Source organism: Myodes glareolus, chromosome 11 (assembly GCF_982192425.1).
Source record: "Myodes glareolus chromosome 11, mMyoGla1.1, whole genome shotgun sequence".
Classification (NCBI taxonomy): domain Eukaryota; kingdom Metazoa; phylum Chordata; class Mammalia; order Rodentia; family Cricetidae; genus Myodes; species Myodes glareolus.
Genome location: NC_142036.1, coordinates 69141964 through 69168684, shown reverse-complemented (window position 1 = coordinate 69168684; position 26721 = coordinate 69141964). Strand labels below are relative to the sequence as shown.

At 43.4% G+C, this 26721-nt stretch overlaps 1 long non-coding RNA gene across 1 annotated transcript; it reads right to left on the bottom strand.

The window, feature by feature from the left end:
* Positions 1-16999: 16999 nt before the first annotated feature.
* On the bottom strand, positions 17000-17887 carry LOC146892415 (uncharacterized). The gene is made up of 2 exons (XR_015739255.1): positions 17678-17887; positions 17000-17584 (listed from the first exon to the last, which is right to left on the bottom strand). It is a non-coding gene; the product is annotated as an uncharacterized LOC146892415 (long non-coding RNA).
* Between the last annotated feature and the right edge of the window lie 8834 nt (positions 17888-26721).

The following is a 26721-nucleotide window of genomic DNA, read 5'->3' as shown; positions in this document are numbered from 1 at the left end:
GTGTGTATGTGTGTGTGCGCATTTACATGTGTGTCTAGGAGCATATGGGGGAGGCATGTGTAGGTGAGAGGGTAACCTTGGATTGCTCCTCAGGCACCATCAACATTGTTTTTTTGTGTTTGAAGAAGGGTCTTTCCTGTTTGTTTTGGCTGCTGAGTTGTGTACTCCAAGTTAGCTTCTCCAGCGTCACCTGACTCTGCCTCCCAGCTCACCACAGGAGTGCTGGGATGACGAATGTATGCCACCGGACCTTTTATGTGGATTTTGGGGATCAGGTTCAGGTCATGAGGCTTATATGGTGCGGTGGTTTGAATGAGAATGGCCTCTAGGCTCATAGATTTCAACGTCTGACTCCCAGTAGGTGGACTGTTTAGGAGGCATGGTCTTGTTGGAAGAGCTGCGTCATAGAGGGTTCCAGAAGCAAAATTGATCTGCCCTCAGTCAGACAACTCCTAAGTGGTAGAAACAACATAAACATAACAGTAAACTCAGCTCTGTCTGTCTCTTACCACTCTCCAAACTATTACTGTTATATGTAGGTACACATGTGTCTATTCATGTGGAGGCCAGAGGTCAGTGTTGGGTGTCTTCCTCAAGTCTTTCCACACCTTATTTTTTTTTTCTTGGTTTTTCGAGACAGGGTTTCTCTGTAGCATTTGGAGCCACACCTTATTTTTTTTCAAGACAAGGTTTCTCACTGAACCCAGAGCTCACTGATTCTGCCGCACTGACTACCCAGCGAGTGAGCTCCCTGATTCTGCGCACTGACTATCCAGCTAGTGAGCTCCCTGATTCTGCCGCACTGGCTATCCAGTGAGCTCCCTGGCATCACCTGCCTCTGCTTCAACTGGCCTTAGGATTGCAGGCACACCACCACCCCCAGTTCATGTGCGTCCTCATGCTTGTATAGCAAGTATTTTATTGGTAGAACCATCTCTCCAGGGCACCGCCTATATTGTTGCCTACATTTTAGATTTAATTTAAGTGTATGATACTTTGCCTGCATGGAAGTCTGTGTACCGTGTGTCTGCCTGGTACCCACAGGGGTCAGAAGTGGGAAGTGGGTGCCCTGGAGCTGGAATTATAGATGGTCGTGAGCTGCTATGTGGGTGCTAAGAACCAAATTAGCAGGCCACTGGTGGAGCAACAAATGCTCTTAAACTGCTGAGCCACCCACACACACCTATCTTAACCACAGATGTGGTTACAGCACAGGCTCAAAGGGCATTGTACATTCTGGAGGTGACGTGCTGTCACAGGCTTTGGTATTGGACCCATTCGGGCACACGGCAACCATTTTAGCTTTGATGAGTCACCACCTGCTTCATGCCTACCCGAACATCCTTGGGTGCTCCATCTGTACGTGGAAATGCTAACACTCATCTGAGGGTGTGCTATGGAGACTCAGGATAATATTTCTAAAGAGAGTGACATGGAGTGGCAGTCAACAAACCACTTGCTTCTTTTATACGATGACTTTGGGCTTCATGCAATGGAAACACTGGGCTACACTGGGCTTTAGGGTTTTCTCGATTGTCCTGATGTCAACCAGAAACACTATTGCTAGAGATGTATTTGTCAGAGTATGAGCCCTGGGTTGTTGATGGGTTTTCTTTTCTAGTTTAGAAAATAAGACTGCTAGTCTAGTGGTGCACACCTTTAGCTCCAGGATTTACGAGACAGAGACACGCTCCCTGTGAGCTCCAGGCCACTAGAACTACACAGTGAGACCCTCTCTCAAAAACAAAACAACAACTTAAAACTAAAGAATAAGGCCAGGTGATGAGGCATGCCTTTAATTCCAGCACATCTAGGCGAATCTCTGTGAGTTCCAGGCTAGCCTGGTTGACAATGCGAGTTCCAGGACAGTCAGAGCTGTTACAAAGAGAAACTCAGTCTTGAAAAACCAATAAATATATAAAAAATAAGATTATCATGGTCAAATATCACTTAGACAAATGCTAAGTCTATTAAAGAGATCTAAAAATTTCATGTGATATAAATGAATGATATAGCATAAAAATCTTGTGAAGGATTCACAGACAGGAATATCTATTTTAAGTGGATGAAAAAGAAAAAAACAGAGTTTACTAAGTTACTTCTGACTGTTATATTTGATTTATTAAATGCGCTAAGAATATGGGTCCAATTTAAATTTTATAATTTGACGCAATAATGAAAAGAGAATATAATAATCTGTACCTTTAAATATACAATTACATTTGCCTATGTATTTATTCATATTTGTATATCTATATCTTTATTTTAGACTTTTTTTATTTATTTATTATGTATACAATATTCTGTATGTGTGGATGCCTGCAGGCCAGAAGAGGGCACCAGACCTTATTACAGATGGTTGTGAGCCACCATGTGGTTGCTGGGAATTGAACTCAGGACCTTTGGAAGAGCAGGCAATGCTCTTAACCACTGAGCCATCTCTCCAGCCCCTAGACTTATTTATTTTACGTGTATATGTGTTTTGTCTGCTGTATGTGTCTAACACTTGCATGCCTGGTGTTCAGGGAGGCCAGAAAAGGTTGCAGATCCCTTGGAACTAAAGTTATACACAGTTGTGAGCCATCATGTAGGTGCTGGGAGCCAAGGCAGCAAGTGCTGAGATATTTTGTCTAAATGTTTACCGTATTTAGACAAGCTCTCATTGGCTAAATAAATAAAGGCTGGCCTTGCACTGTCTCTTCCTCTTGCTTCAGGTCCCTAAGCGCTTGGGATTGTAGGTGTGCACCACCTCACCCGGCTAATGTGTCAGATAAAAAGTCTGATTCATCATATATTTATTTTTGCAGATTTGGGATTGAACCTGGGGCCTCACACATGCCAGGCGAATGCTCTCCCGCTGAGCTCCATCTCCAACCCCCTTTTTACTTTCTGTTTTGAGACAGGATCTCACCAGGTTGCCCAGGCTGAACCTAAATTTCATTCTGTAGCCCAGACCTTGAATTTCTCCTGCCTTAGCTCCTCAGCAGCTGAGGAGGCTGCAGGCTTGGACCAGTGTTAAACAAGGGAAATGAGTGAAAAACATGTGTAGCAAACCATGCTTGGTGTTGATCCCTATTCAGGCAAAGCTGTCTGGGTCAAGTGCTTGCTGCGCAAGCGTGAGGAGCTGAGTTTAGAGTCTTAGATGGGCTTGGTGACACAGGTAGTGTGACTCAGGAGGCCCCAGCTGGGCAGCTACTCCAGCCAGTCAGTGGGTTCCAGAGTCAGTGAGACCTGCCCAGAAAATCAGGTGGAAAACGATTGAGGAAGACATCTGACATCAATCTGCAGCGCTCACGATTGTGTCTGTGCATGCAAAGAGACACACACACATATGCACGTGCACGTTCACACACGTGTTCACATGCACACACACACACAAAACAAGGAAAATGTGTGTTGTTCACACATGTGTTCACATGCACACACAATAGAAGGAAAATACGTGTTTAATTGAAGGAAATACATGGTTCTAATTGTATAGAAAAATTAAAATCTCTAAATGATGTTAGCCAAATGTTCCTTTAAATATAACGACAGGAGAAAGTTCTGCTTTCAAAGTTACTTCAAGTCTTATACCAATGCAAAGAGTGGGCAGGCGAGATGACTTAGCATGGAAAGGGACCTGTTGCCAAGAATGATGACCTAGGTTCAATCCCCAGGACCAGGGGAGAGCCTTCTCTCAAAAGCTGTCCTTTAACATACAAAACTGCCCACCACAGAGAAATAAAATTAATTCATTAATTAGCTAATTGAAAAATTAATGTAGCCAGTGGTGGTGCACACCTTTAATTCCAGCACTCGGGAGGCAAAGACAGGCTGATCTCTAAGTTCTAGGCCAGCCTGGTTTACAGAGCGAGTTTCAGGACAGCCAGGGATATACAGAGAAACCCTGCCTTGAAAAACCAATAAATAAATGTAAAACTTCAAAGAGCAATTAAAATTAAGTACTACAGCTTAAAAATCTGATCACGAGGGCTGGACAGGCTGCTTGGTGGAAGAGTACTTAGGTAAGTTTAAAGCTTTGTTTCCCACATGGCAGACACAATTGCATCCAAAGGAGAGCTCCCCTCACAAATAACTATTTTACATTTAAACCATGTCTTCCCTAATGCAGACTGCTTGTCAATTAAGTTGAACAGCGATATTCTCGGAGGTAAACTAATTAGGCTGCTGCTCAGGTGGAATTGGGAAGCCACAGGGAACGGACCTTCCCCACACCTCTTCTACTAATTCCCTAGGTGGTGTCAGTCATTACATGTTAGTTTAAATTAGTTTAACAGTCACCAATTTGTCTAAGACTCCTAAGACATAAAACATTGGAGCCCAGTAGGGAGAGAGAAGGAAAGGGCAATTGGCAGGCTAATTGAGCCTGGAACAGAGAGACAGGCAGTCTGGGAGGTTGAAGAGGAAAACAAGCGGCTGAAGACGGAGACTGCAGAAAGGTGCTTCAAGAAAAGAGAAAGGGGTTGGGCGGTGGTGGCTCACGCTTTTAATTCCAGCACTCAGGAGGCAGAGGCAGGCAGATCTCCGTGAGTTTGAGGTCAGCCTGGTCTACAAGAGCTAGTTCAGGACAGGCTCCAAAGCTACACAGAAGAAGGAGGAGGAGGAAGAGGAGGAAAAGGAGGAGGAGGAGGAAGAGGAAGAGGAAGAAGAGAAAGAGGAGAAAGAGGAGGAGGAAGAGGAGAAAGAGGAGGAGGAGGAGAAGGAAGAAGAAGAAGAAGAAGAAGAAGAAGAAGAAGAAGAAGAAGAAGAAGAAGAAGAAGAAGAAGAAGAAGAAGAAGAAGAAGAAGAAGAATCATCTGTGGAGGAAACACCCCACCCATTTCAGAACAGCTCAAGGAACTCAGAAATACTCCACATACACAGTTGACTCCAAGCAGTACTGAAGCCAGGCAAAATCAATTACCCTGAGTTTGTGGATTGGCTGGAAGGCCTCGGGGCAGCTGCTCTGGCAGACCCTGGCTGACCTGTCTCTTGAGGAACAGGAACAGCAAGTTTCTCAATGACACAAACAGGTTGAAGACTATGGATGTGGCTTATCTAGCTCACACAAAGTCCTGGGTTTAATCCCCACCAATGGCTTGGTGGCACAGCACTATGATACCAACATCCAGGATGTGGAGACAGGAGTAGCAGTGGTTGAAGGTTATGTACTAGCGAGTTTTGTATTAACCTGACACAAGCTAGAATCATCGGGGGGAACCTCAACTGAGAAAATGTCTCCAAGGTGGCACATGCCTTTAATCCCAGCACTGTGAGAGGCAGAGGCAGGCAGATCTCTGTGAGTTCAAGGCCAGCCTGATCTACAGAGTGAGTTCCAGGACAGCCAGGGCCACACAGAGAAACCCTGTCAGTAAGCAGCACTCCTCTATGGCCTCTGTATTAGCTCCTGCCTTCAGGTTCCTGCCCTATTTGAGCTCCTGTCCTGACTTCCTTCAGTGATAAACTACAGTGTGGAGGTGTAAGCCAGGTAAACCCTTTCCTCCCCAGGTTGCTTTGGTAACGGTGTTTCATCACAGCCATGGTAATCCTGACTAAGACAGTAGCCTGAGGAAATAATGATCTTCGAAATTGGAGAGAAAGAAAAGCATTTCATGAGTGCCAGGTGGTGGGGATCAGGGACCAGATGCCACCACTTAAAGGTGTCACTTGTCTGGGGTCACCTAGCTCCCCTCTACCCTGCTCCTAAAATTGCTTCCCAGCCACATGGCAGAATCCCACCTGACTTTCTAGCTGCTGTTGAAATCGCGCTCTCCCTCCACCCTCACCTTCTTTCCCCATCGGTGCCTTGCGTCTCCACTGGCTTTCCTCCCAGTCGGGGGAGAGAGCAGGGTGAGCCCTATGAACAGTAACTATTCAAATGTGATAGATCTCATACACTACGGGCAATTTCAGATAACCAAAGCTTGAAACCACTAAGAAATCCTTTGGTAATTACCTTTTCTTTGGTGTTGGAAAGCAACAGGCTGGCTGTCAAATGACTGGGAATGTGTTCTATTTACTGGTCTTTTCCTTCCAGCAGTTAAAAACCAGTAACCTAAAGCAGTGCAAGCTCAACATTCTATTAAGACTAATCAGAAGGAGTAGCCAAGCCCATATTACTGTGGAAAGGCTGTTTCCTGTCGTGTATAGTGAGGCAAAGGTATGCTTAACCTCTTACCAGATGAGACTGCTGAACATTGAAATAAATTATCAGCAAAATGCAGCTGTTTCTCCTGTTATTCTTGATACACAAGTCTGATAAATGGACTCCCATAGGTGCTGAGTTCCAAAGAGGAAAATGTCGTACAAGACTGAGGCCTTTAGGGACAGCGTGTGTCCATGTTTCTGTTTCCGAAACAAGCAGGATGCTGAGACTGGAAAGCAAGAAGTCAGTCTTGTGGGTGCCCCTGAGTCCACCAGGGCCTGGCAAAGCACTGTTTGCTGCTGTTGTTATTGTCCTCTCTCACTGAAGGAAAGCAGCAGGTTTTATTTGTTGATTTTTACTATTTGATTTTGGTTTTTTGAGACAGAGTTTCTCTATGTAGCCCTGGCTGTCCTGGAGCTCAAGATGTAGACCAGGCTGACCCAGAACTCACAGAGATCTGCCTGCTTCTGCCTCTTCAGTACTGAGATTGAAGGCCTGCAGCACCATGCCCAGTTTACTTTTTGATTCTTTGAGTCAATGTCTCACACATTTGCCTACTTGTATGTACACCAGGCTGACCTAAAACTCGCTATGTAGCTCAGGCTGGCCTCAAAACACATGGCAATCCTCCTGTCTTAGCTTCCCAAATGCTAGGATTACAGATATAAGCCACTACACCTAGCTACACTACATTTTGGAAAGTCACCACTACACATGGAGAGGTAAAGCTACCTACTGGTTTCATTCTCTCTCTCTCTCTCTCTCTCTCTCTCTCTCTCTCTCTCTCTCTCTCTCTCTCTCTCTCCAGAAATAGGGTTTCTCTGTGTAGTCCTGGCTGTCTTAGAACTCACCCTGTAGACCATGCTGGCCTCAAACTCAGAGAGCCCCCTGCCTCTGCCTCTCAAGTGCTAGGATTGAGGAACCTTGTAGCACAAATTCTAATTGTTCTTAATAAAAACCCGGAGTCAGATATTAGGGGGTGAAATCTGAGAGACCTTTGTGAGTCAGGCTTCTCCTTTGCAGAGTCATGCACAGACCATGCAGTTTTCCCATGGGCCACCACATCTGGCTTAGCTAGTGGTTTCTAAGTCTTTCTAACCAGAATCTGCAATAGTTTGCTGGCTTGAGGGGAAGAAAGCTAGCTTTACCTCAAACGATAGCACCGTGGAACATTAAGAGGCAAGGGAGCATTTTGCAGGGCAATCCTTGAAGTCAGCGAGGCTTTACCTTGAATTCTACCTCTCAAAATTGAGGCTGCAGAGCGTGTAAAAACTTAGACTGTGGGACTGGAGAGATGGCTCAGCGGTCAAGAGCACTGGCTGCTCTTCCAGAGGACCCGGGTTCAATTCCCAGCACTCACATGGCAGCTCACAACTTTCCGCAGCTCCTGTTCCAGAGGATCTGACACCCTCACAGAGACATACATGCAGGTAAACACCAATGCACATAAAATACAAATAAATAAATATAAAGTAACCTACATTGCTGATTCTTCCTTCCTGTTGCTGATCAGGCTAGCTTTGAATTTACAGAGATCCACTGCCTTCTACCTCCCCAGTTAAAGGTGTGCACTACCGTGACTGAATAAAAAGGGAACTTTTAAGGTACTATATGATTTATAAATATTTGTTGGGTCCAAATCTGCTTTTGATACTTTATGTGCTCCAAACTGAATTTTACATAATACCCATTTTTTTACTCCCCCTCCCACTCCCACCCCGAGTAGGGTTTCTCTGTGTAACAGCCCTGGCTGTCTGGAACTCACTCTGTAGACTAGGCTGGTCTCGAATTCACAGAGATCCGCCTACCTCTGCCCCCCCAAGTGCTGGCTTTAAAGGCATGCACCACCACTGTCTGACCACTACCCAGATATTAAATAGCTATCTTAATTTAAGAGATCTCTAAGCTGGGTGTGGTGGTGTATATACATACTGATAAAACTCTCATACACATACAAAACATAAAATATTTGCTTAAGGGCATTTATGGAAATGCATGGTGACCATTAGAAAATAACACAGGTTCTCAGATTACCATTCAAAGTGAATTCCCTTTATTTACTTATTTATTCAATGTCGGGCACAAAACCCAGGGTCCCCAGCATGCTAAGCAAGCACTCCATCACTAAGCTACGTCCCTCCTCCCATGCAGTTTTTGATAAGGTTATTTAGTGGGCATAAAAGGAGAATCTAGGACAGTTGCCTTCACTGTTCAAGGTGGTTGAACAGTGAGCAAAGCTGAGAACTGCAGTATGAACTACTTACGGCTATTCAGTTTTAACTTTACAAGGAATTAAAATCTCTCAAGCAGCGAGAAGTCAGATTATATCAGGTTGGTGGCAAGAATTTTTTTTTAGATTTATCTATTTATTATGTTTACAATGTTCTGCCTTCATGCATCCCTGCAGGCCAGAAGTTGGCACCAGATCTTATTACAAGGTGGTTGTGAAGCACCATACGGTTGCTGGGAATTGAACTCAGGACCTCTGGAAGAACAAACCAGTGCTCTCAACCGCTGAGCCATCTCTCCAGCACCGGTGGCAAGAATTTTTAAGGACCATTATTTTATGTGTATGTGCTTGAGTGTGTGTGTGCATCATGGGCTGGCAAGTGCCAGCAGAGGCAAGAAGAGGGTGTTAGAGCACCTGGAAACGAAGTTACAGGTAGCTGTGAGCCACCATGTGCGTGCTAGAAACTGAACTCTGGTCCTCTGTATGACCAATAAGAATTCTTAAACATTGAGCCATCTCTCCTGTCCCATGACAAGAATATTTAAGGCAGAGGACAGACATCCAGACACAAGCACATTTGTGAGTTTCAGAGTGAGCACACAAGGCGAGAACATCTTTGAAGGGTGCCAGAACAGAAAGAGGCACAGGAAGGTCATCGTCAGGAAGTAAAATTTGTTTACCAAGGAAACCAAAGAAATGGTGAGTTTTTTTTGTCAAAACAGTTACAACCAGCACGAAGTCCTGGGGACACAGTTCTCATACAGAATGCTCTCAGATCCCTATTGTCTTCTAGGGACACCCCCGTCAGAAGACAAACACATCCTTCCTGCTTTTGAAGTAACTAGAACCCTAATGATGGCAGCTTGTAATTGTAGAGCCCTCTCTCCCAACCCCAGTGCAATTAGGGGGCTTTAAAAATACCAGTGCCAAGGGCTCCCACCTCCAGTCAATTAAATCAGTCTCAGAGGGAGCAGTCCCATCCTCAGGAGTTTTCAAAAGTTCCCCCAGGTGAATTTAATGTGCAGTGAAAGTCAGAGATTACTTCCCTAGGGGAAGCTCCTGCTGTATACTGTTCCCCAACCTTAACATGTGTGCAATAAGCCGGGGGAGGGGCTTATTAAAATGCAGGTTATGACTTAGTAAAGCTAGGTTGGGAACTAAGATTAACAATCTATAATAATCTCCTAAGTAATATTAGTAGGGTTGATTTACAGACCATACTTAAACGTCACAAGCTGTAGCGAGAATGCCCACAATGTACTCTGGCCTGTAACTACTGAAAATTTAATACTGGGTAGAAGAGATGACTCAATAGTTAAGAGCACTGACTGCACTTCCCGTGGACCCAGATCCAATTGCTAGCATCTGCATGGTGTCTTACAGTCATTTGTTATTCCTGTTTCGGAGGATCCAATGCCCTCTTTTGGCTTCTGTAGGCACTAGGCACTCACATGGTGTGTCTACAGGTATACATGCAGTCAAAACACAATTATAAAATTTAATATTGGATCAAAAGCTCCACATATTAATTCTGATGATTATACAAAAAGACAGCAAACAATTTTATCTTAGGATTAAGATTTAAAAATATTTTCACTTTTTTTTAACTTTTATTTATTTATTTATTTCACCAAAATAAAATAAAATGTATTCCTTAAGGGGCTGAAGAGATGACTTAGTAGGTAAAAGCGTTTATTGGTCTTGCAGAGGCCCTGGGTTCCGTTCCCAGCACCCATATAGCAGTACACCACTACCTGTAACTCCAGTTCCAGGGGATCCAATGACTTCTAGCTTCCAAGGGCACCCTGCTCACATATAGTTCATAGACATTCATGCAGGCAAAATATTCACACACATAAAGTAAGTCTCTTAAAAAGTATTCCTTAGAAGAAACAAAGTCTGTCAAGTTGGGCAGTGGTGGGCTCATGCCTGTAATCCCAGGATTTTGGAGGCAGAGGCAGGCGGATCTCTGAGTTCGAGGTCAGCCTGGTTTGCAGAGCTAGTTTCCGGGCAGCCAAAGCTGATACACAGAGAAACCCTGTCTCAAAAAAAAAAAAAAATCCCTTGCTATAGCTGGAATTTTGCTACCGTTATGAATCTAAACGTAAATATTTTTGGAGATAGAGGGTTGGCAAAGGGGCTGCAACCCACAGGTTGAGAACTACTGTTCTAGAGGACCCAGGTTCAATTCTCAAAACCCACACTGTAGTTTACAACTGTCTCTAACCCAGTTCCAAGGATATGATGCTGTCTTTTGACCCCTGGGGCATCAGGCAGGAAGGGAAAATATCTTCATGTATAAAAAAGTAATTTAAATTTATTTTTATAACAGTAAGATAATTCTGGGGGCTGGAGAGATGGCTTAGTGGTTAAAAGCACTGGTTGCTCTTTCAAAGGACCTGGGTTCAGTTCCCAGCATCCACATGGCAGCTCACAACTATCTGTAACTCCAGTTGCAGGAGATCTGGCACCCTCACACAGACATACATGCAGGCCAAGCACCAATGTACATTAAAAAAAAATCTTAAAAAAAATAAGATAGTTCTGAAACTAAAAGAAGTAGTTAAATATATTGGAAGAAATATGATAACAGAAAATTTAAAAGATAGTACAAGTCTTTAATCCCAGTGCAGGGAAGGCAGAGGTAGGCCAGCCAGGGCTACACAGAGAAACCCTGTCCTGAAAAACCAAAATAATTTTAAAAATTGAGAGCAGTAGAATGGGCTTTAGAATACAGATAACCGTCAGATAGGAGGGAAAACACTGTTAAAGAAGAATTATATACAAATGCTTTTTAAATTGTGGTGAAGTTTCAACCCCATACACTTACTGTAAGTTGAAAGTGCTTGATTTAAACACATATTACACCTAATCTACCAGACATCATTGCTTTTAGCTTAGACTACTTTGAACATATTCAGAATAACTATATTAACCTATAAGTGGTCAATCTTACCTATCATAAAGCCTATTTTATAAAAAAAAGTGTTGAATGTCTCATGTAATTTATTCTTGTATCCAAAAAAAAAAAAAAAAAACTCCAGCAATATTTCAGTTGTTTTCCTTGGGATTTCATGGTTCACTAGGAGCTGTGACAGCTGTCCAGCATTCCAAGCAAGGGCTCACACTGTACATGGCTAGCCTCAAAGGACAAAACTTCAGATGCAAAGTTTAATTTTTACTGAATACTGGTTGCTTTTGCTCCTTAATACATGAAGACTTCTCAAGTTGAACCATCCTAAGTTTCTGCCCATCTGTTTGCAGAAGTAGTTGAAATTGAGGAAGTGAAATGGAGAGTGTCTGAGTGGCTACCCTGAACTTGGGAGGAGCCTGGAAGTCAGGAAACGCAAGCAAGATGGAAGGGTGCCCCACAAAACGGGTGGGCAAGAATTTGCCATGTGATAATAAATTCCAACGGCTCTGCTCCTCCCTGAAGCGGTACTCAGCAAGCCCGGGGCAGGATCAGAGCAGGGAGCAATGAACTCAGGAGGGAAAGGAAGGTCTAGGTAAGAGAGGAGGGAGTCAAGAAGTTAGGTACAACAGGAGAGAGAGAGAGAGAGAGAGAGAGAGAGGAGAGAGAGAGAGAATAAGAAGGAAGGGAGTTAGTTGAAGATGAGAAATGGAGTCAGGCAGTGGTCTTTAATCCCAACATTCAGGAGGCAGAGGCAAGCGGATAACTCTAAGTTCCAGGCCAGCCTGGTCTACAAAAAGAGTTCCAGGCCAGCAGGAGCTAAACAGAAAAACAAACAAACAAAAAAACAAAACAAACAAACAAACAAAACAAAAAAAAAAAGATGAGGAGTAGGGACCCCTCACGCTGTCATAGAAAGACAGGAGATAAAAGTTATAAAGCAGCGTAGCTAAACCTTTTCTTTTGTATGAGTTTGATGCACGAGGTGGGGATGAGATGGGGGTGAGGGAGGTTGTGGGGACAGTGTAGATGAGTTTTCTCTATGATTTTTGCATGAAAACACACATTTCTTAAAACAGCCACAGCAACTCTATTTTCTACTTTCAACCATCTAAGCCACACATCTTTCCTCTCATGCTTCTGTTGAAGTTTTAGAAAAATAAAAACCTGTAGCCTGCTAGACCTTTGCACCTGTCTCCTAAGGTTTTGTTCCTTAAAAGCATACACGCAGTTATTTGCCAGTTCGTAGTCGAGGTCTAGGGACGTGCCTGCACGGAGACAGAGGCAGGGAGTCCTGAGGTGCACACGTTTGGTGACTGATCTGAATACCCAGGGAAGTCTATAACGACTCTGCTCTTTGGATTACCCTTACTCCCATGAGCTGAGTCCCTTAGATTGATCCAAATTCTACTCTGGAAAACTCCAGAACAATCCAGAATTTGGATAACAGACTGGTAAGTTTCTTTTTTTCTTTTCTTTTTTAATTAAAAATTTCCACCTCCTCCCATTTCCCTCCCCCTCCCTCCCCCCTCCAGTCCAAAGAGCGGCTGGTAAGTTTCTGATCCATTTGACTAAACAAAGTTGAGCTATAGGTGCCAGCCACTTTCCAATAATGTCTGAGTGAAACAAAGCCACACACTACAATTGAAATTCCTTGCTTTCCTGTTTCCATCTTGTGATAGGCATATATATGCACAAACACGCGCGCACACACATGCACAGCTGTGTTACAAAGCTATTTATGAGCCATCAGGAAGGCTGGCTCAGTGGGTAGGAGCACTTGCTGCCCAGGCTGCAGTTGGTCCCTGGAACTCCAATGGCAGAGACCTGACTGCTGGAAGTTGTCCTCTGACTTCCACACGTGCAGCATAAACTCACATAGTCTCTTTCTCTCCATGCAAAAAATGCCTGAATAAAAAAATCAGGGTAAGGCATATATATTTGTATATTGCCACAAGTGGCTCTGTACACACTGGGGACTATGTCTTTCTTACCCTCCCTACTGTGGCTTTTGCTGGACACTATCTTTATAACAATTAATTACAAGTATATGTTCCACCTTCCAAAGTTCTTACTACTCCATTATTTTATCTTATGCAATCTCCATCTTGGCTAGGTTAGGGATGCATTATTACCCCGAGATTGTAGAAGAAGAAATAATAATCAAACAGTCATTAGTGACTTACTCGAGGTCATACCATTGGCTGGTAGGTGAGATTTCAAACTTCAGATGTGTTTTGACACTTCTTGACATAAACTTTGTTTTTGTTTTTTCAGTCTCTCTCTCTCTCTCTCTCTCTCTCTCTCTCTCTCTCTCTCTCTCTCTCTCTGTGTGTGTGTGTGTGTGTGTGTGTGTGTAGCCTTGGCTCTCCTGGAACTCCATGTATAGACCAGGCTGGCTTGAATTTACAGAGATATGCCTGCCTCAATCTCCCTCCTCTGAGATATATACTTTCTTCATTATAAGAAGTGAGACTTTTGGCAATATCTAGTAGAAATGCTCTATATTATTTTTTCTTAGGGATTGAGCCCAGGGCATCATGCATTGTGTGAGAGATTACACACACACACACACACACACACACACACACCCGTACCCCAGAAAGGAAGCCCAGACAGACCAAAATCCAAAATATGTATACACCGAAGTCCAACTTGGTAAACAAATGAGTTTTATTGGGTTTTCCTTACAGGAATAAGGATGGAGGGCTTACTTACAGAAGTAGAAATGACTCAAAGATAGCCAAAGTGCAGCATGCGTTACAGCTCACAGCATCAGGAACCCGAAGCACACTTCTGTGTGCCTGCAGCATCATAAGTTGAAGGGTCCTTTTCAGGTGGCCCGTAGATCTGAACCTCTTCCAGTCAGTTAAGCCAGCCATTGTTTCTTCTAGGCAGTTAGACACTTCTCTTTACTGTTCATGCTATTCTCGGGGAGGCAAGGGGGCGGGCTAGTGAATCTAGTCAGTTTCAGGGACTTTCTGAGCTATTTTTAATTGTTTACTTCCTGTCTGAATCAACTTCTCTGGTATATTTCACCTTCCCTTAGAATACACTGTTGTTTTCACCTACCTGTAAAACATCCTGTCTTAAATTTCCCTCTAGCTGGCAAGTGGTGGTGCACGCCTTTAATCCCAGCACTCAAGAAACTGAGGCAGGTGGATCTCTGTGAGTTCGAACTCAGCCTGGTCTTCAAACTGAATTCCAGAATAGGCTGTTATAAAGAGAAACCCTGTCTCAAAACAAAAACAAAACAAACACAAACAAAGAAGTTTCCCTCCAAAATGGAAAGTTCTAAACTGGGAGGAAACTGTTGCATAACAGGTATGCTTAGCACACACTGTAAGTCTGGGTTGTAGCCACAACCTCCAAACACGTTTGGATAGCGAAGATGGGGGGGATGGAAGGGAATGGATGGATGGATATTGAGACTTCTCAGAAGAAGAACAGCAACCTTTATTTTGCCCAGCAACCTTTTATACCTCTACTCCATCTGTGGAGACCCAAAGGCCAGAAAGAACACAAACATCCTTGTCAATTACAGACCGCAAGGAAGTTCCGCTGTCAGTCAGGGGGAGTGAGCGCAGTTGGATCACAACACTTACTAGAGAGGGGGACTCTTTAAAGCTCCCTCTGTTGTTGTTTTTAAAGTAAATATCCAACAAAGGGAAGATGTCTCAAAAATAAGTCAGTAAAAAACTACCATAGGAATAGGAGCAAAAGTCCTAAGTGGTATGTGCATTCAATGCTGAGATGATTTAGCTCTCTCAGTCCAGAGTCTAACATCATTGATCATGACAACTGATTTGGGTGCCCTTAATCTTTTGAGGAAGGCTTGTTAATGGGGAGGTGTTATTTTTCTGGCTGGGTAGGGTGGTGTACAACTATAATCATAGCACTAGGGAGTCTGACGTCTGAGCCAGGACGAGCATAACTTGAAGGCTGAAGTCGAAGTCAAGCTAGAGTATGCAGCAAATCCTTGTCTCAGAAAAAAAAAATTGTCCAGTGTTGATATTCTACAGTAGTCCTTAGTACACCCCAGTACAGCGAATCAGCAGGCGACGTCTTTGAACAATTAAAACTAAAGCTCGAGGCAGTTAGGGAGTCCACACACAATCTGATCCCGGGAGGGAACTAAGTAGCTCCGTGGGCCTGGAGAGGAGAGAAACAAAAAGCAGGAATTCTGTTTCCCTTCCCCCAGTCAGCCGTCTCTGTACTGAGAGTTGATGGGGATTATCTGGACTGTGATAGCCAAGTTCCTTTCCACCTCTATCTCCTACCAACCAAGGTGCAGCATCCTGAAGAAAGGAAGCAGAAGCCTGAAGCTTCTGGAAGACTGGTCAGAACAATCCAATGCAGATAAAACACCCATTGTCTATACACAGACACACACGGTCCCTTAACTAAAACTTCCACTTGTATCTCTGGTCCCATGATGGAGTGACTTGCCCGGTTACGTTGGAACAGAAACATGAGGTCCCCTCTCGCTGTCTCACTTTCAGGACAGGTTCTCCCTATGTAGCCCCAGCTTCCTTAGAGCTGACTCGGTGAACCGGCTGGTATGAACTCCCAGAGATCCAGGTGCCTCAATGGAGTGCTCCCCACCCTGCAGGGCTGGGATCAAAGGCCTGTGCCACCACACCCATCCTTGTCCAAGGCCTTGTTCTCAAACACCTTCTTCTATGCTGTGGCAGGCCTCTGGCTTTGAGGCCTCTCTTGAAGGCTCTGTCTCACCCTGTGCTGCCGTGGAGTGTCGGGATCTTGTGCACTATGTGAACTTAATGAGCTACACTCCCAGCCCTAAGGTCTTCATTTTGTTTGTCTGCTTTTGGTTTTAGAGATGGGGGGGGGGGGGGTCTCACTGTGTAATCCTGGCTGTCCTAGACCTATGTAGACCAGGCTGGCCTCAAACTCACAGAGATCCACCTGCCTCTGCCTCGGCCGAATGCTGGGATTAAAGACTTGCGCCACCACTGCCCAGTCACCTTGGGTTAATTTTTTTTTAATAAAGTGTAGATTAAAGGCTCAACTTCATTATTATACATTTAAATACCCATGTATTTATATCCCTCCCTAGCCTATATATTCGTGTGTACATGTATTTATTTTGTCACTTACATATTTAGGCTTGTTACAACTGCACCCTATATTTTCATTAAAACTTTTACGTAGAGATTAAAAACATTTTGTACATTAAATTGCTAATAAGCTTACACTGTGGGCTGTTGAAAGGGAGGAATGTTAACTCAATAAGGCCGTTTCTGGAGACTGTTATCAGTGAGTATATATTGCACCACCGTATCTGAGCTGCTTAGAAAGGTATCTATCAACTTTGTGGGAAAAGAACTACACTAGAAGCAGTATTTTAAAATGAAGCAATGAGAGATTGTTAAAGAAAACATGAGAGAAATTAGCGATATGCGTCGTAATAGGCTTTGTGAGAAATTGGTGCCAAGACCCTTCTCCTGGCTTGTGCCATTAAGGATTTTATAACTAGAAACTGAATCTAAAGCGGGCATGGTGCTGGCACAAATCCTTACTGCTAGCATCCAGGAAAACAGGTGGTTCTCCCAATTCGAGGTCAACCGGGTCTACAGAGCAAATTCTGGGACAGCCAGGGCTACACAGAAAAACCCTGTCTCGAAAAACCAAAATAAATTAAAATTTTAAATAAATAACAAAAATTAAAAAATTTAAATAAATAAGCAACAAACAAAACGCTCAAACTGGGTGGCGGTCGCACACAACTTTAATCCCAGCACTCAGGAGTCAGAGCAAATGGTTCTCCGGGACAGCCAGGTCTACAGAGAAACCCTGTCCCGAAAAACCAAAAAAGAAAGAAAAGAAAAGAAAAGAAAAGGAAAGAAACTGAATCTAAAAGTACAGTCTGATAACTAATCTTGTGGAATAAAGATTTACTTGGCGGCTTACTGTGGGTCATTTTCGTTTTCTACCCAAAGTTAACCCGTATGCCATCGACCACTTTAAACGAAAGTTGCAGCCACTCTCGGGCAGGCGCTAAGTCCATCCTTCCCATCTGCATTCCCGCATCCCTGGCTGCGGTCCTCCCGGCCCCATGGCGGCTGCGGGGCTGCCTTGCAGACGCCCCTGCCTCCGGGTAGCTGAGCGGCTGAGGAGCAGAGGACTCCGGGTGAGGTCGGAGGTGCCCCGGGGGTTCCGTGCCGCCTCTGCTCTGCCCTGGACACTCGGTGCCAGCTGCCCCTAGAGGACGCACCGGTTGACTTGGTCCTCTGCCCCGGAGCTGGGCACAGGCCGGGCTGGGGACTTCAGATCTCTTGAGTCACCGCGCAGGTTTCTGCAGAAAACATTTTGAATGACTCTTTGCCCACTCAACGCAATGGTTTGTTGGGAGATCTAATTCTGCTTTTCCCATCCCAGAGAGTCTCACCCAGGGGTAAACTGGGGCGGAGAAGAGGAGTTCCCGGCAGATCCCGGAGTCACAGAGGAAGCAAGCCCCATCTGAACTGGGGAAACCGGGAGGACCCGGAAATGTTTACAAACCCAGCCTCTGAGGTTAGGCCTAGTCAGCGGGTTAACGACCTAGAGGAACAAACACCCTATCCTATCATGTACACAAATGCTGACTTCTGATTGGCTACCTCAGTCAATCTGTGCTGGTGGCTAAATATCCCATCGAAAAGCTAATTATAGTTAAAAAAAAAAAAGCACAAAGGAACCTCAAAAGATTTTTATGCCTAAAGTCTCGTTCAGGCAGGTTAAAATTACGTAAGATGTATGATCACAGTGATAATCTGGAAAGCTCATTTTTCTACATGCTTAAATGTAGCCCAAGTAGTAGCGAGTGTTCGTGATCAATAGGAAGAAGTCCAGGACTTGGTTTCAGAACAAGTGCTGACCCTTTGTCTTTTGAAGCAACTGGCCTTAAATATAAGTATTCTGTGAAGTGGTGTCTGTTAACTTTTCAACACATTTGTCTAGTATGTAACATGTATGATGCTTGCCATGGAGCTGCTACTGTTGCAGGACTCTGGTTGGGTTCCCACCATTCCTCAGGAGCTCACAACCCTGAGCAATGCATTCATGTTATACACGGACATATGTACAGGCAAAACACACGCACTCACAAAATTAATAAATATTTCTTACAAGTCACCCCTTTGTGGTCCTGTATTCCTATAACTGTTTATTTTTATCTTTATAGTCAAAATGACCATTTTCTTTCCTTCATTTGTAACTTGTCACCATTTTAAGTGGCTGTGTATTGCCAGGTTATGGAATTAACTTTGATCAGGTCAACCTCATGAAAATGTGTTATTTTCTATAAACCATTATAATTTAAATACTAACTACTACCTGAATGGTGGTGACGGCTTTCTGTTTAGATGGGTGTTCTTACTAGCTGGTTGATTCTCTGACTTGGGAAAGAAGATAAAGATGTATTCATTTTTTATTTGCTTTGTAACTTAAGAAATATGACTTTATAACCTCTATAATAAATATTAGCGCCTCCCCATAGTAAAAACACAGGATGTACCAAAAATCGTTTAGTGCCTTGTATTCAAAGAAAACTGCAGGGTAAGTCATACAAGCCGCTGATAGGAGCAGGCCCCCCTGTGTCACTCACCTCCTTGCTTCTGTACCATGTGGCATCTCTTCAGGGATGCTGTAGGATGCACCATACAGGAGTACTTGTCTTTTACTTGTCTTGGGTTGTACTAGCTGCACAATTAACAGACATGGTTAATAAGGACCTACTAGGAAGATCACAGGAATAAGGCATTGTGAGCAGGTGTTTAAATAATTAAATTACCTTGGACAGTGGTGGTGCACCCCTTTATTCCCAGTACTGGGGAGACAGAGGCAGGCAGATCTCTGTGAGTTTGAGGCCAGCCTGGTCTACAGAGCGAGGTCCAGGACAGCCAGAGCTACACAGAGAAACCCTATCTCGAAACAAATTTATTTTACAAGCACTTATGGTGAAAAAAAGAAAAGAAAAGAAAAAGAAAATTCTTCTTATTATTATTAGTCATATAAGGGGTCTATTTGTCATAGATACACATAACAACTTCAGGAGCAGTTGCTCAAATATTTTAATCCAAATTGTATCTGGACTACCATTTAAGACTCTCTGGGGGCTGGGGAGATGGCTCAGCGGTTAAGATCATTGCCTGCTCTTCCAAAGGTCCTGAGTTCAATTCCCAGCAACCACGTGGTGGCTCACAACCATCTGTAATGAGGCCCAGTGCCCTCTTCAGGCCTGCACGTAGACAGAATATTGTATACATAATAAATAAATATTTAAAAAAAAAAAGACTCTCTGGGACAGGGTGCACATACTCAAGTTGATCTAAACTTCCTGAGAAGGGGGTAAGCTCGGAAACTTCCTGTTTGGTCGTAATGGAGAGCCGGAGATTGGAACACATGAGTCTGCCTCTCTCAATCTAGTCCTAGCGTTGATTAAAACTGCTGATTTGAGATTATTCATAACCAAAGGAACCAAAGTGTGGTATTGTGTTAACTGCATTTGGAGGAGACGCTTGTAATGTGGGAAAGAAATACCCAGATTTCTAAATGAAAGGAAGTTCAGTGAACACATGACTTGCTGGAAGGCACAGCGCAGAACAGAAGAAGGTGTACCTGGTATCTTTCAATCTTATTTATGTTCGTGACTCAAAGCTGCTGCTGTCACTGCTTAGCCCATTGGCCACCAAAGTCACAGGTGTCTAAGTTTAGACGGCATCTGTCTGCCACAGTGGACTGTGTCTTAATTTTTCTTTGATGATTGTGGATGCGAACAGCCAACCTTACTATGAATATATGTAATTCTTCCTACTCTTGGTTTCTCCTAAGCAGGCAGAGCAGCTTTTGTGTTTTCTTTTTTTTTTTTTCATTTGCTTAATTTTATTTTTATCCTTTTAGTAGTTCTTTCTACAAAGGGGCATTTTAAAGTTTCATTTTCTATCTGTAAAGAGTCCCAGCTAGTAGAATCCCAAGTGAATCCACCATTCTTAGTCTTGATTGGTACTGCATTTGCCTGAAGAATAGGGACTCAGTAACATGCTTGGATTATCAAAACTTTTTAAAAATGATTTATTTATTTTTATTTTATGTGCATTGGCATTTTGCCTCCATGTATGTCTATATGAGGGTGTCAGATCTTGGAGTTACAGACAGTTGTGAACTGCCATGTGAGTGCTGGGAATTGAACCCTCTTGACCTCTCTGCGCCATCTCTCCAACCTTGGAATATCAAAACTTTTAAGCTGGAGCGGGGTGGGGGGGGGGGATACTTGGGTGGCCTTGAACTCATAAAAGATCCACTTACTTCTGCCTCCCGAGTGATTGGATTAAAGGTGTGTGCCACCACTTTCAGTCTTTAACTATGTACACTTTAAAAGGAAGAAGTCTGGGCATAGTGGCACCTACCTTTAATGCTAGCATTTTGGAGGTAGGTGGATTATCTGTGAGTTCATGGCCAGTGTGGTGAGTTCCCAGACAGCCAGGGCTATGTAAAGAGACCCCATCCTAAAAAATAAAATAAAGGAAGGAAGGAAGAAGTTGGATGGTCTGGGGAATCTGAGGGTAGAATGCTTACCTGAAATAAGACCTGGAGGATTCCTGGCACCACAAAACCAAAATGTACATAGTGTATAATGACTGTGTCATGCCTGTAGCCTCTTTTAATGTGTAAACGTGTGTATTTTTAGTGCAGTGCAATCTATCATTGAGAAAAAGCTATTACTTACTAGAGTGCTATGTTAATTATATACCAGATGGATATCATTAGTTGTGTGGTTGAACCTGTTAATGTATACTCAGTAAAGGGACTCTGAGTGGTCTATTTCACTTTATTACATACCTGTACTCGAAGATATATAGTTATAGCTAATAGGTCATATAGCATTGAAAAATATTACGCCAAACCAAATCATACTTGGTGATTTTTTTTAACCTGTCTAGCTTTTCCATTTCCACCATCCTGCCAATTAGAAGGTGTGCTTCAGAGCTGTGAGGAGCCTATGTGCTTCTTTCTGTTGTTGCTTTTATTACAGACACAGATTTTTAGCTTGTCTGTTTGGTTCATAATTGTACTTAATTGTACCACTGTCCTCAACTGTCTGACTCAAATAGTAAAATAAAAGTATGCAAATGCATGTTGAATGAGTCAAGAATAGGGAAGGAACTTTAAGAGATTTTTGAAAACATTGAGTGGTTGGAGAAATGGCTTAATAGGTAAGCCCAATTGCCACACAAGTGTGAAGGGCAGTGTTTGGATCCCGATACTCATGTAAACTACAGGCAGTCATGACAGCCTGTTAGTGATCCTAGAATTCAGGAGAGATGAGATGCCCGGGGCAAGCTGACTAGCTAGACTAGCCAAGTCAGAGAGTTCCGGGTTCCAGTGGGTGACCCTGCTTATCTATTTACAATAGAGAGATTACTTAAAAAAAAAAAAAAAAGACATCTCAAGTCAACCTTTGATCTCTACATGCTTGTGTGCCTGTCACACATCTACTCCCCCACATGCCCAAACACATGAAAATGTGTACACACACACATATATACACATTCCACTGCACAGACTTTAAAAAGTCTCTAAAAAGAAAACCAAAAGCATTGGGTTTATAAAACACAGTCAACAAAGGTTCTAGAGGCTCCCCCCCCATTCTGAAAGAAGCCCGGTTCATTCAGAGTTTCAAGCTGTTCCTCATCCCAACTTTGAAGTGCATTACTAGCTTACTGGATGATATAATTAAATGATGAAGTAATTACTAGCATTCAGCGCTGAGTAAGGGAGGAGATCTGTGAGGCAGCGTCAAAGGTAGCCCTTGGCGTCTGACTAAGCGTTTGAGGAAGGACATCGATTCCTGTGGGGAGATGTGTAAGCTACAGAGGATGAACAAGGATGAAGGGACAAACTTGTTTTCTCATGGTGTGGGCTTTTCTCTTAATTTTGTTATTATTATTATTCCCGAGTGGTGGTGGCGCATGTCTTTTATGCCAGCACTCAGGAGGCAGAGGCAGGTGGATCTCTGGGAGTTCAAGGCCAGCCTGGTCTATGGGGTGAGTTCCAGGATGACCAGGGCCATACAGAGAAACCCTGTCTCAAGAAAACAAAGCAAACAAACAAAAACATTATTGCATTTGTTTAATTCGTTTTTTGTGTGTTCGTTTGTTTTTTAAATTTTAGTCAGACATAGTGGTACACTCCTTTAATCCCAGCACTTGGGAGGCAGAGGCAGGATGATCTCTGAGTTTGAGGCCAGGCTACATAATGAATTCTAAGTCAGGACTATAGAGACCCTATATTCCCCCCCCCCAAAAAAAGTGGTTGTTGTTTTTCTTTTTTCTTTTCTTTTTTTTTTTTAGTAAAGATAAGTTTTATATTTATTCTATTATTTTTTATGTTTATGGATGGTGTTATAATTTTTAAAACGCCACGAAGGAGTTATGCCATACAACAGGGCTCACATAGGAAGTTTATTCGAAGAGGAGAGAGACAGGGCAGAGAAGGGGCCAGAGAGGGAGGCAGAGACCAATCCCCAGGCACTAGGGTAATGGAAGAGAGAGAGAGAGATGGGAGGTGGGCAAAAAGGGAATACGGCGAATGTGCACAGGGGCTACTCTTAGTGGCTGCAGCTGAGGATGTATCCTGTTAGGACCCTAAAGGCAGGCAAGGGCAGATGGTGTTTTGCCAGCATGTATGTGTGTGCACTACATGCATGCCCGGTGCCCTTAGAAGCCAGAAGAGAGTGCCAGATCCCCTGGAGCTGGAGTTACAAACAGTTGTGAGCTGCCGTGGGAGCTCTTGAAAGCCAACCTCCCAAAAGCCAACCAGTGCTCAACTACTGCTGAGCCACCTCCCAGTCCCTTATTTTGTACTTTTGTGTGTTTGTATCCGCGGATGAACATCACGATGTGTATGTGGTGGACAGAGGACAACCTTCAGGAATCTGTTCTCTCCTTCAACCATGTGGGTTCTGAGGCTGGTGGAGTTCAAGTTGTCAGACATGGCGGCAAATGCTGTTAGCTACTGAGCAATCAGCTCATCTGTGGGCATCTCTTTAATTTTGTTTCTTTATCCTTTATCGCTCTAAACTAAAGAATCAACTCTGGAGAAGTGAAAGTAACTGATATTAGTGAAAAGGTAACACACAATTTTAGCAGAATGAGCTGACCTGTATAAATGGGTTTAGTGGAAGGTAAGAAAAAGCCTCCAGAAGCTGAAGAGATGGCTCTGTGATTACAAGCACCTGCTGCTCTTCCAGGGGACCCAGGTTTGATGCTCAGCACTCATGTGGTATTCACAGCTGTCTGTTCCAGGGGACCTGACACCCACTATGGCATCTGCAGGCTCCAGTCATGCATGTGGTTCACAGATATACATGGAAGGAAAACACCTATGACTCATAGGATAAATAATATTTTTTATTATTATTATTATCATTATTATTATTATTGTTATTATTATTATATCTGCAGCTTTCCAAAGTTTTTTGGGGGAGTTGGTTTTGTGTTTTTTGTGGGTTTTTTTTGTGTGTGTGTGTGTTTTGGTGTTTTGGTTTTTCAAGTCAGGGTTTCTTTGTGTAACAGCCCTGACTATCATAGAACTCTCTTTGAAGACCAAGCTGGCCTTGAACTCACAGCGATCCACCTGCCTCAGCCTCTTGAGTACTGTAATTAAAGGCATGTGCCACCACTGCCTGGCTCAAAGAATATGTTTTTAAGTTAACTAATAATGAGAATTATCAGGGTGATTATATTCCAGCTATCACACAATGGTGGCTGATGTATTAAACAGGCATTAAATTAAATTAAAAAGACATGCAATTAAATCTTCAGATTCTGATCATGTGTACTATGGAGTCCTTATTTCCAGAATTGGTCCAAATTACTTCCAAATTAGTAGTACACTCTTTTCCAAGGTAATGAAGAAATAATTAGGAACTTGCAATTTATAAAAACAAACAGCCGGACAGTGGTAGCACACACCTTTAATTCCAGCACTCAGGAAGACAGAGGCGTGTGGATCTCTAAGTTCAAGGCCAGCCTGGACTACAAAGGTTGTAGGACAGCCAGAGCTGTTACACGGAGAAACTCTGTATTGAAACACAAAACAAAACAACAACAAACCACCTTGTTTCTAAATAAAAAACCATGACCACATTTCTTACTTATAAACTTAGAAGCAAAATTAGGATACAGTTGTTTGCTAGCAAGGAAGCCTTTTCTGAGTAATAAATGCCGTGACTGGGTAAGGAATATACAGTCTTTCTCACAAATGACTTTTTGTTTTCTTTGGTTGGGTATATGCAGTTGATAGGTGCTAAGGATCAAACTCATGGTTTAATACAGACCAGGCATATAGTTTTCATAACTGAGTGAAATTTAGTTAGACATAAATTAAAATAATATCTAACAGAAATTGTATTAGTAATCTATACTTTTTAGTTTTACTTTTTTAATTAAAAATGATGGTAGTGGTGGTGTTGGTGTATGTAAGAGAGAGAGAAAGAGAGAGACACGAGGTGCACTGAAACTGTGGTGTGCATGCAGAGGTCAGAGTGAACTTTCAGGAGTGTATTCTCCTTCCACTGTGGGACCTGGGTGGTGTGGGAGAATTGGAGCTCAGGTCACCAGGCTTGCTCAGCAAGCTCTCTCTTTAACCTGCTGACCCATCTCACCCATCTTACTCATTTATTTTGAGATTGGGTTTCTTGTAGCCCAGGATATCCTTGAATTCATTATGTAGCTGAGGTTAGTCTTGAACTCCTGGATCCTCCTGCCTCTACCTCCTGAGTTCGGAGATTAATGCATGCACTATCATGTAGAAGGAACTTTCTGTCCTGCCTGGTCCTACAGCAGTTCAGCCCCAAAGAAGCACACAGAGGCTTATATTAATTATAAACTGTTTGGCCTATTAGTGCAGGCTTATTACTAACTAGCTCTTACTACTTAAATTAATCCATAATTTTTGTATATGTTTAACCACAGGCTTTGTACCTTTCTCATCTTGTTTCCTCTGTGTCTGCTTGGTGACTGCATCTCTGCCTTTCCTCTTCCCAGAATTCTTTTCGTCTGGTCATCGCCTATAGCTCCTGCCTGGCTACTGGCCAATCAGCATTTTTATTAAAGTAATACAAGTGACAAATCTTTACAGTGCACAAGAGCATTATCCCACAGCACTATTATGGCTGGATACATTAGTTACTGATTTATGTAACAAGTTACTCCAAGGAATGAAATAAAACTTGGAGTGGGTAGGTAGTTGTAAGAGTACTGGCTACTCTTTTCCAGAGGACTGGAATTGATTCCTAGCACCCATATCTTGTAGTTCAAAACCACCTGTCCCCCAGCTCCAGAGGACCCAACAGTGTCCCTGGCCTCCACAGGCACCCACGCATATACAGCATACAGATTTACATGTATCAAAATAAATCTTTAAAAAAATTAAGAGAAACTAAACTTGGTGGAGTCACATGCCTGTCATTCTAACATCTCAAAAGACTAAGAGGGCAATAAACCACTGGTGTCCTCCATTGTCTCCGAGTGGCTGGGCAGAGCTTTGGAGTTTGAGCTTTGCACAGGCTGTACGCGGGGTTTGGCTGCTGCCGCAGTCCTCTTTGGGGTGGTTTCAAAGTGTATATCAGCGAGGATTATTCTCTTCCAGAATGTGGTAGTGATGGCCTTATGTCTCTCCTGGTTTATTTCCAGGACAGAATCACATATAGCCCAGGTTATCCTCAAATTACTATGTAGCCAAGGCTGGCCTTGAGCTTCTGACCTCCTTGCCCCTGCCACCTGAGTGTTGTGCTTACAGGTGCCCAATGCTCGCCTGGCTCACCACTGACCTGCTTTGTTTTGCCTTACGCACCTGCCCTCTGGGGCCTACACATCGGGGCAGAAGAGAATGAGATTCCACAGTCGGTTTCTTCATTGTTATTCTTGTCCCAGACAGGGCATTCTGTTCCATGTTCATGTTGCCGTATTTCACACATTAAAAGCAAGTTCTCGTCCATCACGAGGGAGCAAATTACAGAAGATGGGGTCACCGGAGCCACGCTGAAGCAGCCTGCTGCAGGACCAATAAAAAGAAGGCAGCTCCGCAGGAGTCATGGTGAAGGAATAGCTTTCATGTGCAGAGATGGTGTTAGTGATAATGATCCCCTTATGACTCTGTGGTCAGGAATGGAACGGCTGCTGAGCGAAGCAAAAACACTTTCCACGAAAACAAAGATGGTTTCATGATCGAAAACTGTTGTTCACTATGTGTAGCTCCTGGCTGTTTCTGACTGTGTGAACAGCACTTCTGCCCCCAAGACAGCAAAGCCGTTCTGAGATTTATAACTCAGAAACAACTGTGGGCCAGGCGTGGTGAGACACACTTGGAATCCAGCACTAGGGAGCAGTCCCATTTTGAGGCTTCTTGGACTATACAGTATAGTCTCAAAACTCAAAAAACAAATCAGGT